The following is a 9,803-nucleotide window of genomic DNA, read 5'->3' as shown; positions in this document are numbered from 1 at the left end:
GCATTTTTCTCTAATTTATCTAATGAGTTTTCTCCCTGTCCTGTTTTTCCCCAGTAATTTAATTACAAACTCCCTAATCACTACCTCTGCAGTATTACCCCCATCATGGCTTACTCGCAGTTATGAATTTTCTTTTATGAATCTAAAAGTGAATGCAATTCTTCCAAATATAGCCTAATGTTGGGGTCTGAGCAAACCTGCCGTGGCATTAATTGTGAGAAATGTTCCTTTGGCAGTGTTTATTAAAGTACACAGCGATGTCCATGTTAAAATTTCTATGTATCTATGTATCTATGTATCTATCTATCTATCTATCTATCTATCTATCTATAACAATCTATATTATTATCTCTGTATATGTGCACACACGAGGTCCCTGCTCTCGGGCATCTGTGATTAACCTTGTGATGATTCCCATGGAAGTCCTTATGGCCGGTTATTCTCTCAGTTACAGATTTATGATCAAGGCACTTTAATTAGCAGGAGTGCATTCATATTAATCACACACATATTCATTCATGTTCTGTGATATTGCCTTGTGGAACTGGTTAGTGCCTCCCCCCTAGTGGTGGAAACAACTGAAGAGGAAGACGTGAAGAGAAACATTTTGTTTAGTCTGGTTCAAAAAAAGGAGATATGAGGACTTTAATTGATTAATCTACAAACTGATTTTCATTTTACCGGTTTCATATTTCATTTAGACGGCATGTATACAGCAGAGAGATGTTTGAAAACACATAGAAATAGAAATGGAGAGAAGTTAAGTCCATGAAAGGCATTTAGACACTTTAAGTCTATAGGAGAATGCAATAAAGCATCCCATTCAAGATTACAAACTAATTGCACCTACAATTCAAAGAGTATAAAAGAAAATAACTAAGATTATGCACGTGTTTCTTCTCCTGCAGCAGGCCAACTTTCCCAAAATATCACTTGTTAGATTCATGAATAAAAAGTTAGCATCAGAGTGTGCAGCCCTCTCCGGCTCTGTGCGGCTCTCTTTGGTCTCCTTGTGATGTAACTTTAAAGAGAAACATAACGCTGCATCGCACAATTACAGAGTCAGCACCACTTCACTCCCCAACTCCATGTGTTTACCTACTGGACTGTGTTTTGATCATCCTGACAAGTAGGTAGAAAAATGTGGAATGAGGTGAGAAGCAAAGTGAGCAGCCTGCTTAGGTTGGCAGAAACAGCTACACAGATGCTCATAGCCAGTTTGCTTTTGGTGGAGCGACTGGGAGTAACACTGATGTTAAGCTTATCATGAAAAATAAAGCATAACTGAGGAATGAGCTTTTTAAATAAACATCTGTTGGTTGGGCTGTGTGTTCTCAAGACTTGACGAGTTCTTATCTCTGTTTTGGTGTAGGACCTTTCTGACCTTTCTAGAGTTTGGCCTAAAAATCAAATTAAAACAACACCTTGATTGTCAGACAAGACAGCAGGCGGATCTAGATCAAAACGTTGATTAAAAAGGTCATGAAGTAATGCCTATAAATAATGAAACTCCTGAAAGGTCCTTGAACAAAACAACAACCACAACAAAAAAAGATAAATAAATAAATAGCTTCTGTCTGCTATTTCCAGGTTTATTTTACAGAGACCTTTCAGGACCTTTCCATACTTGGAGTTTGGAGGTCTTGTTTGAATTTAGTGAATTCGATGTAATTCGGTTTTAATGGTTTTCTTTTCACACAATTTGATTGAAAAATAAATTATTAAAACACAAAGAAATCACCACAAATAATATGTCAAAGCAGAATAATCATCTTAACTATTACTATATATTATATATATATACTATATATATATTTACTTTTTACTATATTTCTGTATTCCCCAGAGTTTATACAATTCAACTGGCTAATAAGATGTTTACAACTGTTAATTATTATGTTTGTTCACTGTCTGACACTTATCCGAGGCTGGGTCATAGTAGCAGCAGGGTAGTCCAAAGCCAGACCGCAATAGTCTGATACAACACCTGCATTACTGCTGACAATCAATCTCATGCTCCGTACCCTCACTCATGAACAATACTCCGAGATACCTGAACTCCCTCACTTGGGCCAGCAACTCACTCCCAACCTGGAGGGAGCAATCTACTGTTTTTTGGCAGAGAACCACAGCCTCAGATTTCACATTTGACTCCAAGCCACACCAGTGACAGTGAAGGTCACTGCCTGATGAAACCAACAGAACGACATCATCTGCAAAGAGCCTCCTCCCTCCGGGTGTGCCTTGAGATCATATCCATGGAGATCACAAGCAGCATAGAGACAAAGGACAACCCTGATGGAGGCCAGCACCCACTGGACACACATCTATCACTCCAGTTATATAAGGACTGGATGGGTCATAGCATTAACCCCTGCACACCACTCTCCTGCAGTCCCCTCCACCCTCCACGCAGTCTTTCATTCCCCAGGCGCGCTCCTCGACCTCCGTGTGACATTGAAGAGGTGTGTCCGCCAAGACGCCTCAACAATGTCCAGAGCCTTCAGCATCTCAGGAAGAATATCTAACATCCTGAACAACCTCAGAGACCTCTGCCCGAGATATCGCTGAGGCTTCTGTCAAGTCTTCAAACTCAGATCTTCAAAGTGCAAAGTGCTCTTTGTATCACTTGTCTTGTCTTGTGATTATTTAAATTGTTCATATGTTAACTGTGTTAAGGAAAGAAAAAACTACCACAACACCAGTCTGTGACGTGTGGTCGTCACAGACTCAAATAAGAATTATTAATACTTGTTTTTAGTTAGTAATGTAATCCAAATTTTGACCTTTGGTCAAAATTAAAAATACTTAGACTGCATGAATAAATAAATAATTTTAGATGGTTGGAATTACAAAATGTACACCGAATGAACAATAGCATTGTTCTAGCAACTGTTAATCCACCCAAAAATTCTATTTCACATGGTATTGCATGAACTATATAACTTATAAGTATGTGATGAAATAATACAATACCACAAATACTGAAATTATTGTTGTAGTAGAACCAGCAGAGCCAATGCAGCACATTTCTTCTCCTTTTTGTGTTTCAGACTTTACTGAAAGCCTCCACACACCAGATGGACATCATTTGTTAAGTTAAATGAATTAAAGTGTTTTATTTATACAGTAATTTTCAAAGCTTAGCCACAATCTTCTTCACAATCAAGATATAAAAAGACACATGAAAGATAGATGACACAAGCAGAAGCAGTGAGGTAAACCCAGAAAATTTCCATCCATCCTCGCATTTCACCAAAAAAATCCAAAGTCACCCGCCTCCATTGTGCTGAAAATTAATTGAACATGATTTATTTAGCTTTGAGTCATATGGACACTGGATACCTGACTTGAGTGAGAAACTCGTCCGCCGGCAGCATTCTGCACCTGTTTTCAGCCCGAGTTCTCCTCTAATGTCCCTGATACCTGAATCCAGAGAGCTTTAAGGCGCGTCCCGCCCGGCAGACGAGCCATTTGTGTTGAGCTGGAGATTTACTGGCAATCTGGTTTAAGTGCCACACTCAAGGACATGATGGCACAATATACAACATGGGATTTCCATGAGCATAAGTGATATACTGCTATTGTGATGTTTCATTTGTGATATGGAAAATGGCCAACAAACCTGCATGATTTCACAGCCTCATTGGTCTGTTTGTCCACGACAGTGACTCTGGCCGACTGAGGATCAAAGTGTGAGTGATTGGTGTCTGCATGCAAAGACAAGATTGTCTGGCTGCTTGACAAAAACACATTTGACATATTCGAACAATATTATTATTATTGACATCATACTCGCAATATCCTTTTATTAAACTTGCTTTGTCTTCAGCTGTACCCGTCTGTTTCCTGCCACTGCAGATTAAAAAATGGATCCATTGTGACTGGCACTTTGAGGACAAATTTGACAAGCCCTGTACGTTTTATCTTTTGTGTGTGTGTGTGTGTGTGCGTCTGACAAAGGCAACCTGAATGTATGAGTCTTTGTCATTTTGTATAAGTAGAAATTATGGTTACAGACAGCGTTGCTCTGTTTATTAGCTTACTGCTTCATGAGCACAGCTACACTGATGAAAGTTTATTCCAAAGTCTGACATGACCTACTGTACATCTTTCACCTTTGTTGCTCTTTGAGCTCTTCTGGTCTGTAACCCATTAGCCCATCCCATCGTCCTTCTACAGATGAGAAAATGCCTCATCAGCAGACTCTAGCAGCTGGATACTGTTAAGTGAAATAAGATGATGTGTACCACCGTGACCATCTTCATTTAGTTTGTTAGCATTAGTGTCCTTATTAATTAGCACTGAAACACAAAGTATGGCTAAGGCTCAAGTGAATGTCATTAGTGTGGCAGGTACACATTTGAAAAAAGTTGAGCTAGAGAAAAAGTCAGGGAATCACTGAAGTCAGAACAATACATTATGATAATGATAATTTATGATAGTGATAAAATAATTGAAGACAATGTGTTTATTGGTTGGTTTTACAGGCTATATTACCTCTGGGCTCCAGATAAATGGGCAGACAGCTCAGCTATTTCCCAAAATGTCAAAATATTCCTTTAAAAAATGAATTTACAGCTCCATTTTTTTAGTTTATAATTCTCATTACAGATAATTGGGCTTCACTTGTGCTTTAGCTCACGTTAATCAGCCATGGTGAGGTCTCCTTACGGAAAATAAGAAAATATACAGTTTTATTATCTCCAGGTAAATTAAAGAGAGAATTGTTCTTGCCCTGCTTATCACTGAGTTGAGAGAAGTCACGATTTGTTGCATTCATTTAATTTTAGCTTAGCTTGAACTACATTTGAAAGGTCTTGATTCTTGTCGAATGGGGGCACACTGACTGTGTCTGGGAATATTCAGGCAGAAGTATAGGAGAAGCTGTAAGCATGAGTTGGTATAGGTCACCCTGCCCAGACTGCAGTTCACACAGATAATGAGAATATACCGAGTGTGTGCCTGAACCTGAAAAGCTTCTTGTAAAGTGAACCTGTGAGCCATTCATTATTCATCGTGATCAAGCGTTGCCATGACTCTCTGTCTACTTGGGAGGACCTTATGAGTTTGGCACGACTCCTTGAGTGTCTGTTGCTGCTGCCAAGCGTTTCTCTGACGCCCTGAAAAAAAAAAACAGGCCAGACTCAGAGATACATACGATGTTTAAAAAAGCCCACTTGCTGAGAATATCACATGCGCTACTGCCACCTCACGGTGGCAAATTTAGAGTCAATGCAAGAAACTTTGAGGGTGACGGAGAGATGATGTTCCTTGGCAAGCTTGATTGCTTAATGTGCTTCGCTGATTCGTCACAGTAACAACATTGGTGGTTGTTCATGCTGAACTTGTCATACTTGACCAGGCCTGTCGCTATTTGTTATCTCCATGTTATACAAAAGGTGGAAATGACACTTTTCTAAGGTGCTGTTAACTTTAATTCATATTATTGAGCTGTGGATATGATTACAGTCACTGCCACGGATTAAAAACGGTGAAGACATTTTACATAATGCATGATGCTTGAATAAAATGCCATTTTGATAATTGTAAAGTAAAAACAAATAACGTCTTCTGTGAAAATGCTGAAGAGACATTTCATATTTTTTCTTGTCTGTCTCCAGGAAGAACGGTTTAGCATTGAGACGTACGCCAGTGATTAATGTCACACTTCAATTAAGCTTAAGGGCTCACAACACATAGATTAAAACGAGAGTCTGCAGCTGCATTAGAGGCTCTGTGAGGCACAGCACTCTTTGTATATTAAAAATTCTTTAAATAAAACCTGCTTCAGTTTTTCTTCTTGTTGTGCTCGGAGGTAAATGATAATGTCAGCATAATAACATGATCACAGTTAATATTTGGCAGATATAATGTTCACAATCTCACAATCTCTGGCATGCTAATAGAGTACAATAGATAGACGTAGCCCGGCAGACTATTCAATGGTTGTTGAGAAAAGGTATTTAGTAAATGTGTAACAGCAGCACAAGTTGAGTCATTTCTAGTTAACCTAGACATTGTGTTACAAGCTGTGTTGAAATCATAGATAGTAGAAAACGTGGACGTTGTATCTGTCATGTCACCCACAGGTTTTTGAAGTGAACCAAGAGTGTGAGTGTGGTGACTCCTGCTGCCGCCGTCTTGGCAGTCCTGCCCCTGCCACCTCCCGGCTTTAAAATTGGCAAAGACGTGGATCAACAGTGGACCTGAAGTGGGCTGAATGAAGCCTGGCTGCTCAAATAAGCCACCCACTGGTCAATCAAAGCGGCCAGGCTGTCTATGATGCATAACTTTGAGCCTTAATATAATTTGAACAGGTGAGTTATACACATTCACCCTCAGTACAGTTATCATGAACGGGAAAATTAGCTATAGAGACCAAAACTATTTTTTGTACCAGGCTGTAAACATGTTTATGTGTAACATGGAGGCTTATGGAGATTGACTCATTCTGTAGCCAGCCTCAAGTGGCTGTTTGAGGAACTGCAGTTTTTGGTAAGATATAGTAAGAAGACAGCTAAAGCCAAGGTGGTGCAACCAGCATAACTAGACTGGACTAATGCTGTCTGATGTAACTAATCCAGTCAAAGCTGGAGGTCGCAATTTTCCAGCAATTGGTGCACAAGGCCAAACATAAACAAAAAACATGGCTGACCGTGACAAACTGTTTCTTGAACTCTCAGCCTTGCACATATAGACGAAACAGACCAGGATAAATGAAACAGATGCCATTATACATTTTATTTCAAATCCTTTTTATCCTATCTAAATATTCCATTCACTATCCTACTGCAAATACTGTAGTCTACCAATACACTCCACCACAAGAGAAGCCTTAAGTGGAGTCCGTTTGTATTTTTTCTTAAAGAAAGTCAGAAATCTTCAAGGTCTTAGTTGTCCTGGACTTAGTTTAAGACCAGGAATAAGCCCTGTTGGTGCGACCAGTCCCAGGTCATACCAGAAGAGAAGAATGTGTTATTTTGTCTTTCAAAAGTTATATAATTTTGCTTTAAAGTCAATGATCTTCACAGCTCTTAGACCAGTGTGTCCTTCACACACTGAAGCTGCAGTCGCTGGTTTATAGGGAGCTTTGAAAAGAGAGGCACACACATCTCTGTGTTCTGCTCATAGTGGGAGGTCTGACACATGACTTCCAGATGCTCAAAATAACTTCAATGCAACAATAAAGTTGATGATGTTCAGCTGATTTGCAGTCGAACAGCTGGTCTTTATGCGTGTTGTTGTTATAGAAAAGATCCATACCTGTGTAAAAGGTGCAGTGTTCAACACTACTGGCAGATGGCTTAAAAAATGTCAGCCGCCTTAAAGGACTGTTTGTTTTCAGAAATAGGACAGTGTAACTTGTGGTAGTTGAGTTTTTTATATTACAGTTTCACAACGGAGAATTCAGCTTTTGTGATCCAATTTTAGGCTTTTCCATTTCCTCTCTGTTTTCAGTGGCTATAAAACCAGCCATCCTTCTCCTGTGCCTTTGTCAGGTGCAGCAAATCCCCCAGTTCACATTAATAATCAGTATCTGTTCTCGGTTTCTCTCCTCAGACACAAAGAAGAGCATCTCTGTATTTTACACTCTGATCTCACTGCCCTAATTTCTTCTCTTGCTTTTCTGTTTTTCTGTCTTTTATCTTTCCATCTGCACAAAGAGGCGTAGATATTAGGAGGGTGTTTTTTTTTCTTGCCTGTCATAGCCAGCAGCGTGGCTTTAGGGATGGAAAGACTGAAACAACTATACGATGGATGCGATTCATCGTCCCCAGAGGACAAACTCAACTAATTGTGGTGATCCCCTGACTTTTAGTCGTTGCGCTACTATGAGTCTGATATTTATTTGTGTGTGAGTGATATCTCAATAACTATGTGATGAAATGATGTGAAATCTGGTACGGACATTCATGGTACCCAGAGGATGAATCCTAATACCTTTGGTGATCCCCTGACGTTTAGTTTTCACTTGTTGTTACAGCTGTCATTGAATTCCTATGTGTAACCTTTACTGATTACGCTGATTACGTAGATATATTTTTGTTTGAGGCACTAGATTTAGATGTGTCTCTGTGTTTTTTGGTTGTGAGGTTTTTCTCTTTGATTTTGTTTAGGTAGTTTAAGACTCTGATTTTTCGAGAGTTCTCTGTTTGTTGTATTTATTGCTTTAGTTTGAACAGCATCTGCTCACCCTTGTTTCTCTTGTAGATACCTCACCTCTTTTTTGTTGTATTTTAATTAATTCAGATTCCTGGCAATAAATAACTTTGTTTACCAAGTACGTCTGGTTTTATGTTACTTCCTTTTCCCTACACGAGCTGGGTTGTAACACTTGTCTTGTTAAATACATCCACAAAATTGATGAGCACAGATTTTGTACAGACCTTCATGGTACCTGGATGGTGAATCTTGACTTATTCTGAGGTTGACATTTGTAGTTTTCAGAAAAATTGAATTATTTTAATTGCATGTCAGTATTGTGTTTAGTTTTATCTGTCAAATCAATCTGTTGTTGTCGAATCTGTCAAACCTAATCACTCAGAGGTGTCATGTAACAATGATTTTGTATGTGTCAGAAGAGGTAAACAATGACGCCGCTGTGAATGCATCAGTGATTGCTCATTATTCCAATGAGTTTGCGCAGTGCGGTGGTGTTTGTGCAACGTCAGCCATTTCCATTTAAGCATGGTTGTGTGTTGTGTATAAATTGATATAGATGATATGTAAAAACGGCTCAGAATGCCTCTGTTTTTACGCATTGTCAGCCATTCCTGCTTGTGTCAAGCTATAAATTGAGCATCTCTGGCAGCTGCGAGGGCTTTCATCTCCTCCAGAAAACAGTTTTCATGACAGCTTTTTAGAAGTTTCCCTCTGTCAGTGGTCTGTTTGGAGTGTTTTGTCATCCGAGGCCACTGCTGCCGCCTCCCGGAGACAATGCAGGACAGCCATCACCAGCTCCTTCCTGATGGTCAGCCGTGTGACATCTGGCAGGACAGTCTGCCTGGCACATAAGTGATCAGGTCTGGGTATTAAGCCATGAGTGGACATTTACCATTTTGGTATATGGACAAAGTCACAAAATGTTTCCAGCTAGTAATGACATATGCAGGGCTATCAGTCGATACTGTGTCTTAAAGGAATAGTTAATTATTATCAGGCTTAGCTTAGCACAGCTTAGCTTATCAGGCTTAGTTTAGCACAAAGACAAAAGTTCAAGACTTGTAAAAGTCAGTGCAATCAACCAAGAACTAGTCCTGCACATAACCCCAAGACAACATGTCATTTTTAAACCATTGTTCTACTCCATAATCTAACCACCTGCTAGCAGTCGCTTCATAAATAATATATGAAAGTGGTATTGATCTTCTCATCTTAACTCTCAGCGAGAAAGCCAATGAGCGTATTTACCAAACTGTTGAACTAATTCTTTTAAAGATTATGGATCTGTGAAGTGTTAAAAAGGACATATGAGCTCCTCAAAATGACAACTGGACATCAGATAACAAATGATAAGGGATTTTAAGGGAGGAGCAAAGGGGGGAGTTTCCTAACACCCTCAAAATTGTAGATTTTAGGTAAAATTCCCAATCATGACCTTATTTTAATTATAACTTTAACTTAACTAGACTGTAAGACAAGTTAAGACTTTTTTCTGTTTGTCTCTCGTCATCATTTGGCACCTTGCAACATAAATGACCCACATACACACAGTAACCAAACCATGTGGTTGTTTTGCAACCTTAAATTTTCTCATTGGCCTGAATGGAAAGTTAATCATTCACTGAAGGGTTTAAAAA

The sequence above is a fragment of the Larimichthys crocea genome, chromosome IX (assembly GCF_000972845.2).
Source record: "Larimichthys crocea isolate SSNF chromosome IX, L_crocea_2.0, whole genome shotgun sequence".
Lineage (NCBI taxonomy): Eukaryota > Metazoa > Chordata > Actinopteri > Sciaenidae > Larimichthys > Larimichthys crocea.
The sequence above is the reverse complement of the archived record's forward strand: the minus strand, read 5'-3'. Positions refer to the sequence as shown.